The 11,031-nt window shown below is 37.2% G+C and overlaps 1 non-coding gene across 1 annotated transcript; it reads right to left on the reverse strand.

Moving 5' to 3' along the window:
- Positions 1-4,064: 4,064 nt before the first annotated feature.
- Trnat-cgu lies at positions 4,065-4,136 on the reverse strand. Its single transcript has one exon. It is a non-coding gene; the product is annotated as a tRNA-Thr (tRNA).
- Between the last annotated feature and the right edge of the window lie 6,895 nt (positions 4,137-11,031).

Genomic DNA, 11,031 nt, shown 5'->3' on the forward strand with positions numbered 1-11,031 from the left:
AAAGTTTGTTATTAATCTTGATTAAATTTAGTTGAAGGCATATTATTTTAGATATATGTTGAAATAAAATTAAAATGAATAAAAATTAGATTCAAAAAATTGTAATAGTAAAAAGTGAAAGTTATAAAATAAATTAATTGAAAAATAAATATAAATATTTATTATGAAAACAATAATGCTAAGATTGTAAAAACGTTAATAATAATATTATACTTAAGAAATTAATAAAAAATAATACTAAAACTAATAATAAAATAAAATACTGAGAAAATTAAACAAGAAAAAATTATAATAAAAAAATTGTTCAAATTATTGAAATTTTAACATTTTATATTTTTCAAAAGTAGACAATAGAATATTATATAATGCAATTTTTATTTTAAAATATGTGATAATTTTAAAATATGTGAATGAATTGTAAAATAAAAAAATTGTTTTCAAAAAAAAAAAAACAATCTTTAATTTATACAATGAGCAACATCACAGAGACAACATTTTATCATACATAAAGATTTAAATTTTATATATTTCATAATACACGTTTTAAATTAGGAAATTTTACGTTTTAGTTTTCCTAACATTTTTTAAGTCTAGAGTAATGTTTTAAATAGGTAAGAAGTTTGGCAATTGAAGTGTATTTGAAGCACTTCAGCACTTGCTTTAAGTTTTCGGCAAGTGTGGCTCGATGCGTTGAGCCTTTCTACACACGAGCCGCATACACACACACGCAGACACACACATACTCGTATATTAAATACCATCCTTGGAGAGTCATCAGCATTCCTCGAGCGGTTTTTATTTCCGTTTTCATTAGTTGCTTTTTACACAAGTGCCGCCCACACACACACACACACACAAACACACACACGCATAATGGCATTAATGTCTCGTTTACACACACACACACACTGAGAGAGATCTCTCTCTATGGCTGGCTTTTCCCACTAGTTTGTCAATGGCAGCCATTTCTATGTTTGCTCACGTATTTTGCTGTTGACATTCCCCGAGCTGCTGCTGCTGCTGCTGCTGGGTCTGGGGCTGTTGCTGCGGCCAGCCCGAAATGAGTATGAAAAATGCTTGCGATAATTTGTTGACCTCAACAGGCGCTGTTTATGTAAAGAAAGAAAGAGAGAAGAAGGCAGAGGCACACTCACACACTCATACACATACGCATGTATTAGGTACATGCATTAAAGACATTTTAAAATTGTTTTGTCAATTCGTTGTGTGCAATGCGGCGTATGCTTGATAAGTCGCTCGTCGCTCGGTCTATGGCCATAAGTGCGGCACAGACACGAACTGGATTTTTGGGCGCTAATCAAATCACGTACTTAGCCAAGTAAAGTACACACAAGCACACACTCACACACACACACGCACACACGGGACACAAAGTATGCCACATGCTGAATAAGACGTCTTAAGACGTCGCAATGGAGCTACTGGCAGGCAACGTAGCACAGGCACAGCAATGCGCATTAATAGCTTAGGCAACACACACACAGGCTCGAAGCATACATATATATGTACAGTATATAAGTACAGTAAAACTACAAGTAGATGGTCCAACGTTTTGTAATTAGGCACAAATTGAATTTTGCTTGTGAAAATAAATTTTAAAAATTTTTTAAAAAATATTTAAAAATAACTAAGAATATTTTTAAAAAATTTTTTCTAAACATGTTAGCTGTAATTGCAATCATGTGCATTCTGCCTGATTTCATTGGTTATTTTTTGTGCTTATGTAATTAAATATATAAAACAAAAACTTGTTAAAATATATTTTTAATAGTTTTTTACTCTACAATAGTTTTCGTATAAATTTCATTTCTTTTCATTTATAGAAATTTATAATAATATATTTATATAAAATTATATTATATATATAAATTATAAATTTATATATAAATTAATATAATATAATAATTTATGCATAAATCAATATTTTACAACTTTAATCTTTTTTAGATTAACTTTATATAAGTTAAATTGAAATGGATGCAAATTTGTTTTCTTCATTTTATTCTCACAGCTTACATCAATAATCCATAATCCATAATTAAATTTTTATTCACATACAAAATGTCCAAAGGCTTTGCTTTACATTCAAGCCTTATATGAAATTTGATTACAAAGGTCCCTAATTGATTGTGGTTGTGCTGTCTAAGTGGCGCGTTTGTTCGTTTGTGTTGTGAGGGTGCCTCGGGTTCGAAACCAATCAAAAATCAGGAGAATTTTATTTTAAGGTCAAGCATTACATTCAAAGCTTAACTACTGGCTCTTAAATAGCGGGTTCGAATCCCGTGCAGAGCATGTGCTTTTATTTAATTTGTTTTTACATTTAAAACTTAAAATATATTAATAGTAATAGTATATAATTTTTATAATTTTAAAAGTTAAACATTTATATTGACATTATGTTAAACGTTCTTTAGCAGCATATTTGACTGTATACACGCACGCACACTAACTTACACACACACATGTAAGTATGTCTGCCAACTCACACATACACATGTATTTTTGCGGTACAAAAACTTGGCTTGGCACAAAGGCAAATTACGAGCGCATTTAAACTGGGGCGCAAGTGCTACTTAAATAACTCATTTAGGTCGCCTGATCCCCGTCGGAGTCGATGTGCACGTGTGTGTGTATGTGTGTGTGTACATAAAATCAACAATAAACTTTGTCATCTCAATTTGCTTATTACCAGCAGGCAGGCAGGCAGCGGCAGCGGCTGCGGCGCCAAGTCGTAGGAAAAACTTTCTTATTAATGGTGGCGATTTCAATGCGCTGCTTCTGCGCCTCACACATGCACACATATGTGTGTGTGTGTGTGTTTGTTGCTGCAGATAACGCTGTGACAAACTTACACAGCTATTCGCTAAAATTTTGATGTGCCCTCCTGCCAGTCTGGCCCTGCCGCTTTCCAGTTGCAGACCGCAAAATGGCAGCGTCGAGGTGGTGTCCTTGCGTCTTGTTGCATGGCATGTCTTACGTCTTATGTCCTGTGTCCTACGTCCTATGTCATGCGGTTAGCTGCAAGTCGCAAATTGTAAAAACCATAATTAGTGTCTGTCACGGCACATAGACTCACGACGCCGCCCCGCCCCGCCCCCTCCAGCACATATCCTAGATGTGGAGACTAACGCAAGCTGCACTCAAGCTGAGCCAAGCTGAGCTGCTGCTGCTGCTGCTGCTGCTGGAAAGCAGTTGCTCTAATTGCAAGTAAATATTTTATGCCGCTTTTAATTGCCAGCTAAAATAAATACAAAATCATTATAAAATTTTTGTGGGGCAGCTTCGAGCTGCAGCTGCAGCTGCAGCAGCAGCTGAGTCGAAGGTGGCATGGCCCACATTTGTAGTGGCTGGCTGCAAGTTTTAATGATGCAGCTACGTCTGCCACTTACGCATGCAATACACTAGAGAGTGCAAGACTCGACTGAGTCATACTCGCTCGAAATAAAAAATTTCTTGTAAATATTTTAAGTAATTTATAAATTGATGACATAAAATAGAAAATTTAAGACCTCAAAAAGATTTTTTGGACTGCATATCAAAATGTATATTTATCTATAATATATAATTTCATGCAACTTTGCAATGCCAATATACCCGTTTCGCACCGCCTTAGCGAGCATTGAAAGGCTGCACTATAAAATGCAAAAATCACGCAAATTATCGAAACATGCGGAAGCGCACTTCAACTTGCTGCGCATAAATCTTGGCAAAGTCGAATTGAACAAAATAAAAATAAAAGAAAACTCTGCGAAACTGGCTGAAAAAGTACAAAAATCTTGAGGTATATACGGGCGGCGGGCAGCAACGCCTGCAATGTAGCCCTTCCACACACACACACACGCACACAGCTGTAAAGACGAACTTTCCAATGCCGCAAATTGCAAAACTTCCACGTTATCGCATGAAGTGCGAACATGGCGGCAATCGATTGGAAATTGCAGCCGACAGATGGCGCAGTGGGCGCGCTGCTGCACAGAAATGCTTAAAGTAACTTAGAAAAATAATTTGAATTTAAATAAAATAATCGCCCGCAGTTCGTTAGTTGCCCCCTGTGAGGGTTGAACTCACGGCCTTTGGTTTACGAGACCAACGCTCTACCACTGAGCTAAAGGGGCAGCTGTTAGGTCGCTGTTAAATGCCAAACGTAAATATAATAGCTTTAACAGCGGCGATCGCAGCTGATAACAGCAGTTATTTTTTGTTTATGTTTTGCGCCAAGTGGCAACTCCGAAACGAACGTTAAGTTCTAAGCTGCCAACTCGATTTTTTTTCGTTTTACTTCAAACGTAATTAATTGCTTTTAAATGTCCATAAATATGTGAATGTAAAGAGAAGCCATTGAGATCGGTTTGACTGCATTCAGTTTATGTTCTGTCAAATGAGGCGTAGCATATATAAATTGAAAGTCAATTGAGAGTATTATCCTTTGCTTGGAAACCTTTCGTTGTCCTTTTTCTTCTTTTTTTCCGAAGCAAAAATTATGGCGGCCAAGGCAAAAGTTTTTTCGCCAACTGTCAAATGCAATTTAGTTGATAGGATCAAAATCTTTGCGCGTACTAGCGGCGCCTGACTGCCAGCCACGCCCACAGGCCAGAGCCTGGGCTGACATTGTCTCCGGCTTTGCGCGGGGATTGTTTGCCACTCACTCTGTATGCAAAGGCAAAGTGACTCGTTGACTCGCTGACTGGCTGACTGTGAGAATTTTACGATTTAAATGCGATTTACGGCGCTAATTCGTAGTGCCATCGGCATAGAGCGAACGACGAAGTGGCAGCCTCTGCCAACGCCATAGCCAATTGAAGGGTGTGGCGTGGCCTCCTGCTGATGTCTGCGTTCTTTTCGGCCTCCCTCATCCCGCCCCCCAGCGCCCACCTTAAAGCAAGGCAACAGCAGTCGGGCTTATTTGATGCCCTGCACATTTATCATAATGGCGCCTCGCTTGCGCTTGCATTGCGCCATAGCAATACGAATGGGGAATTGGGAGCAGGGAATAGCGGCTGGGCATGAGAACAGTCAAGGCAATTTTGTGGCGAAACGTTTGTAATCTGATTTCAATGCAATTGTATAATGGCATCATGGCTCAATTATGAGCAATGCAGTTGCAACGAGCCAATTGAAAAGTGGAGAAAAAGAACCAAATAAAAATAGAAAAAAATATAAACAAATCTGGTAGCATAATTAGATTATAGTAAGAATATTAATGTACCATTAGACTAAGAGCGAATGATTGAATGATTGATTGAGCAGAAGAAATATATAGAAAAAAAATTAAGAGAGAGACAGCAAGAGAGATATGGAGGAAAAGAGCAGGAGACAGAGAAAGAGAGAGTGATAGAGAGTGATAGAGAGAGAGAGAGAGAGAGAGAGAGAGAGAGAGAGAGAGAGAGAGAGAGAGAGCTGTGAAAGTGAAAGAAAGATAGCGAAGGAGACAATCAGAAGAATACAGAGATTGAGAGAAAGAGAGAACGAATTAGAGAGACAGAAAGATAGAGAGAACGAGTGAAAGAGAGAGAATAGTAATGATAGAGAGAGAAGGAGAGACAGTGAGAAAATAATAGGAGTCACAGAGCTAAAGGCGCAATATATATACTAAGAGATAGAGAGAGAGAGAGAGAGACCGAGAGAAACGGAGAGAACCTGGATGATAGCCACAAAGTCGCTCAAAGCAGAAAATCTGAGAGAGGCAGCGAGATAAAGGTGCTATAGTTCAAGCAGCCATAAACTTGATTAGAATTGAGCTTGTGAGAATCACACAGAGAGGCGATATGATACTGCTTCCGAATTGCATTTCGTTAAATTCGTTTTTATTGCACCCTCCATGAGTCTCTCTGGCAATACATTTGTATAATTTGAAATAGTTGCCAGAGCTGTGAGCATTTCACATATTATATATATATATAACTCGAAATCTAAGGATGTCCTTACTGTCCATTATGCCAGAGATTCATTTCTATCTGTGCGCTGCTCGGCTCTGCTCTCCAAGTACAATGTAAATTCTAAAGATTTTTGTATTTTCATTTTATCCCATTGAAGCTAGCTGCTATTGTCGTAGACCTGGCTGCCTTTCCTGAGGATTTGCCCCCTTTAGGGGGCGGGGCTGGAAGGTGGTCGGGTCTATCATCATTTTGATTTCTCAACTATTTCTAATGCGATTGCTAGCCCCGGTTGAACAATTGGTTTGGGTTTTTTGTTCGTTGAGCTGCTCGTTGTCAACGTCTTATGCCACCTAGAGCTACCCACAGAAGTGCTCTCATCTTCGGTTTGGGCATGGCACACACTTCAGACCACTTGCACCACCTCGTGCGCCTCAACTCGTCTCGCTGGCTGCTACTGCTGCTGCATCCTTCTATAATGGTAGGCAAATTCCGTTATCAGCTAACGTCGGCGGCTGCATTTAATGTGAGCGGCTCGTCCTGGCAGCACGCCCGCTTCCCATTGTGTCTCCCACTGCAGCTGTGTGTTGCCGTTGCCACTGCTGCTGCTGCCTGATTATTTGACTCTAATGGCTTGATAAATGCGATTTCGAAATTGAGTTGGTGCATTGCATTTAATTGAATAAGCACGAAGCCATCTATGCGCATATATCACTCGCCCACTGCATTATACAGACACACACATATATATATATCCTGTCTATCGCACATAGATATCGTTGGTGCTGAATAATTGGCAACTAATTGAGAAGCAGTTAAGCTGCCCTTCAATAGAGAGAGAGGGAGAGAGATAGAATAAGTTGATTCAGTGTTCGAATATTGAATATCGTTGAATAGCCAGAGCAGAACAAAGTGCTACGAGCATTGATATAATAAGAGAACCTACTTCTAAGTAAGTTGATATATTATTAGATTGATATCTATCATTAGGATCATGGAGAGCAGGAGCGCAGGAGAGCAGGAGAGCAGGAGAGAGGAGAGCAGGAGAGCCAGGAGAGCAGTAGAGCAGTAGAGCAGGCGAGCAGGAGAGCAGCGAGAGAATGAGAGCAGGATGAGCAGGATAGCAGGAGATCAGGATAGCATAGTAGAGCAGTGAGAGCAGTATATCAGTATATCATGATATCATGATATGCATTATATCATTATATCATTATATCATTATATCATTATATCATTATATCATTATATCATTATATCATTATATCATTATATCATTATATCATTATATCATTATATCATTATATCATTATATCATTATATCATTATATCATTATATTATTATATCATTATTTTATATCATTAGGCATTAGTCTTTAGTCATTAGTCATTAGTCTTTAGTCATTAGTCATTAGTCATTAGTCATTAGTCATTAGGCATTAGTCTTTAGTCATTAGTCATTAGTCATTAGTCATTAGTCATTAGGCATTAGTCATTAGTCATTAGTCATTAGTCATTAGTCATTAGTCATTAGTCATTAGTCATTAGTCATTAGTCATTAGTCATTAGTCATTAGTCATTAGTCATTAGTCATTAGTCATTAGTCATTAGTCATTAGTCATTAGTCATTAGGCATTAAGCATTAGGCATTAGTCATTAGTCATTAGTCATTAGTCATTAGGCATTCAGCATTAGGCATTAGGCATTAAGCATTAGGTCGACATGAGAATTGCATAGAAAGGTGATATATATAGAAAAGCCAAGCCCACAGTTTGTTTTTCCGACTCATTATGATCTCTACGCTCTTTATAGTATATATATGAATAGTATGTCGAGTTATTAAGAAGTAATATACATCCGAGCATATATGAACTGCTCTGGCAGTGGCTGGCAAGGAAATTCACATTTTTGGATATTAACGCAAGGCGAAGCTGACCCCAGAAACCAGAAGTGACTTGATTTATAGGCGCGACTTTACGGCTATGTTTTGTATGCTTTGTTTCTGCTCTTCTTCCACTTGTTGTTGTTGGTGTTTTAGTTGTTGTTGTGGCTGACAGCAAACTAAGTGCGAATCATTTAGGAGCGGAACAGGCAGCACCCGCTCCCTGACTGCCAGCTTGACTGCCTGGACTCTGGCCCAGGCAAAACTTTTAATAATAATTTGCAAATAAATTACAGCCAAGTTGGTGGCAGGCGCCGCGAGTTCGCTCCCTCCCAAATTCGTTCTTTGTCCTACATGCTGCGTCCTTTGCCGTTAGAGGGTCCATTAGAAGGCATTGAGCAATTGTTGTTGCTTGTACATTAAGAACTCATTGGCATAAATTGCAATTTAATGTCTGCCTGCCTGCCTGCTTGCTGCTTCTTGTTATACCCTGTATTAATTGGAAAGAGTGGGGTGATTTGATGGCAGTAATGTATAGATATATATATGTGAAAATATACTTTTGATCAGCTTTTACAGGCGAGTTCATTGCAGACTGTTAGCGTATATAGCTTTGTGATGTGTGATGCTACATAATCTATATATGATCTCTTCAAACCTATCAGCAGGTGTGTATATATTACCTGTTACATTAGCTCCAGTCTGTTTGTATTTCTCTAAGTCTGTAATCTTTGCTGAGATATATTATTATTATTATTATTATTATTATTATTATTATTATTACTATTATTATTATTACTATTATTATTATTATTATTATTATTATTATTATTACTATTATTATTATTACTTTTATTATTTTTATTATTATTATTATTATTATTATTAGTATTATTATTATTATTATTATTTTTTAAATTTTCTTAAATTTCTCTTCATTCTCTTAGTGTACTTATGAAGCTGTACAGCTCGAATTTTATCCATGCAGATTAATCATACAGCGAGTAAGACTTGTCAGACTGCAATCCAGCTTACAGGGTAGCTGCTCAGTCAGTCACAGCACTGCAGCTGCAGCTCTTTGATTTGTTGTTGCTGCTTGCTGCAGACCTCTTAAATACGCCGGCTGCCAAATAGTTGAAGCATATTTATTGCTGCCCGGCACTCTACCAATGCCAGCTGTTGTTGTAGTCATTGTTGCGTTGTTGTTGCTGCCACAATTCACACGGTGGGCATTGCAGCATTGCGCATACGCCTCATTGGCCGCCACTGGCCGTAGCATACTTTTCAGCGCGAGCATTTCAATTTTATAGCTTCTCGCACTTGTGTGTTTATGGATTCGCACCTCAATTTGCCAGTTGTCTGATTTTTATGCCCTCTCCTCTCCCCCTCGCCCCTTCTCTCTTCCTCTCTTTTTCTCTCTCTGGTGCTCGCAGTTAATGTGCTTATATATCAGCATAAATGTTCGCTTTACGCCTTTGTCTCTACCTGCGATTGTCGCTGGACATTGCTGAAAGATTCCCAATTGCAGTCCGTTAATTGCACCAAAAGTCGGTTCATATATATCTCTATATACAGGCATATATATATATATATATATTGTTAAAGCTGGAGCAAGTGCATGGAAATATTTTCAAGCCAAGTGCAGCGCGTTCTTAATGAGCAGCAGTTACAGCTGTTTCGCTGTTTCGTTTTCTCTCGCTCTCTTTCTTTTTCCGTCTCACTCTGGCCATAATTGTGCATGTAATTGTAAACGCTGAATTAAACAAGCGTCATTAAAATGTAATTAATTGTAATTTACGTTCACGTACCGCTGCCAAAGGTGTTGGCTTTATAGTCCCATCTTTCAAGATGAGCCCAGCTTTTGCTCTCTCTCTCTCTCTGGCTCCCTTTTTGCCTGCTTTCTGCGCGCTTCCTTAACGACTTTAAATGCTTGAAACACATTGAAAACATTCATGTTTTTTGGTTAACTAATTAAATTGCAATTAATATGAAAAGTTAATTTACATGTGCACTTCGTAATTTGATTTATTTCCTCTCACTGCCACAACGAAAAAGCGTGCTCAATTGCGTGTGAAGTGTCATGTTATTATTTGTTGAAAAAAAAAAAATACACGCATAAAAAGTGCTACAAAATGGTGTTTAACAATTAGATACTCTGTAAAACACACAGTGCAATTGGCTGCCATAAAAAGTAGTACAAATTTGATTTGTTTATCGACAAATTGCAGGCAAAGTAAAAAACACTTGAATTATTTATATTCAATTTGCAGCTGTTGGCGGTAGGTTGCAAATAAACAGGGCTCTTATTAGTAGAAGGTGGCTAAACACAGCTATTCAGTTAAGAGTGGCTGTTGCTTAACGTGGGAATACATATTTTAATTCTCTGTCTCTGCCTTGAGTGCCTCAGCTGCTTTAACTGTCCTCAATAATTGCCTTTTCTCTTCGAACCAATTACCTAGTTTAAAGTTACATTTAGTCAGTCTGAATAAAATGTTCAAAAGCTTTCTCAAGCTCCAGCTCTCTCTCTAAAGCAAGTTAAGCTGAAGTTCTTAAAGAAGCTTATTTTCTATTGCATCAGAATAAGCTTTAAGAAAGGGCTAAAGCACACTTACATTTAAATTTAGGACAAATGAAGGTCAAAGCTTGTGTGACATGCTTTGTTCTACACTTAATCGATTAGAGAACAAATCCGATATAAACTATTTAAAAAAAAAACTATTTAATTTGTTCTTTCTTTTTCGACCATTAAATCACCCAAAAGTTTGTAATTGAAGGTAATTTAATATGTTTTTATAAGTAGCTTAGATATATATGTATATTTTTATAGATATTACTTATTGATAGCATTGATATTGGCTTTATCTAGATATATATCTTTAGTACATCTAGAAAAATTTGCTAATCATACATAGCTTTGATTATCCTTCACGTATCTCCCGTTCCTCTGTTTCTCTCTTTTCCGATATTTTTCTTTAATTCCCATTTTTATTCTCTCCATTATTATTGTTATTATTCGCCACATTTTTCTTTTTCTCTGGCTTTTTTTATTTCTTTTCTGTTCGTTTTTCTCAATGTTTATCTCCGTCTCTATTTGGTCATATCCTTCTCTACAAATTGTTTTCTCTTTCCTTTTGTTTCTCTCTCTGTCTTTCTTTATTCTTTCTCTCTCTTTTTTTTTTTTTTTTTTTTTTTTTTTTTTCGTTTTTTATTTCTTTATTTTGTTGCAGCTTATTGTCTTAGACTCTATAGCGCATTTAG

This window comes from Drosophila hydei, unplaced genomic scaffold (assembly GCF_003285905.1).
Source record: "Drosophila hydei strain 15085-1641.00,03,60 unplaced genomic scaffold, DhydRS2 tig00008144-arrow-arrow-pilon, whole genome shotgun sequence".
NCBI lineage: Eukaryota > Metazoa > Arthropoda > Insecta > Diptera > Drosophilidae > Drosophila > Drosophila hydei.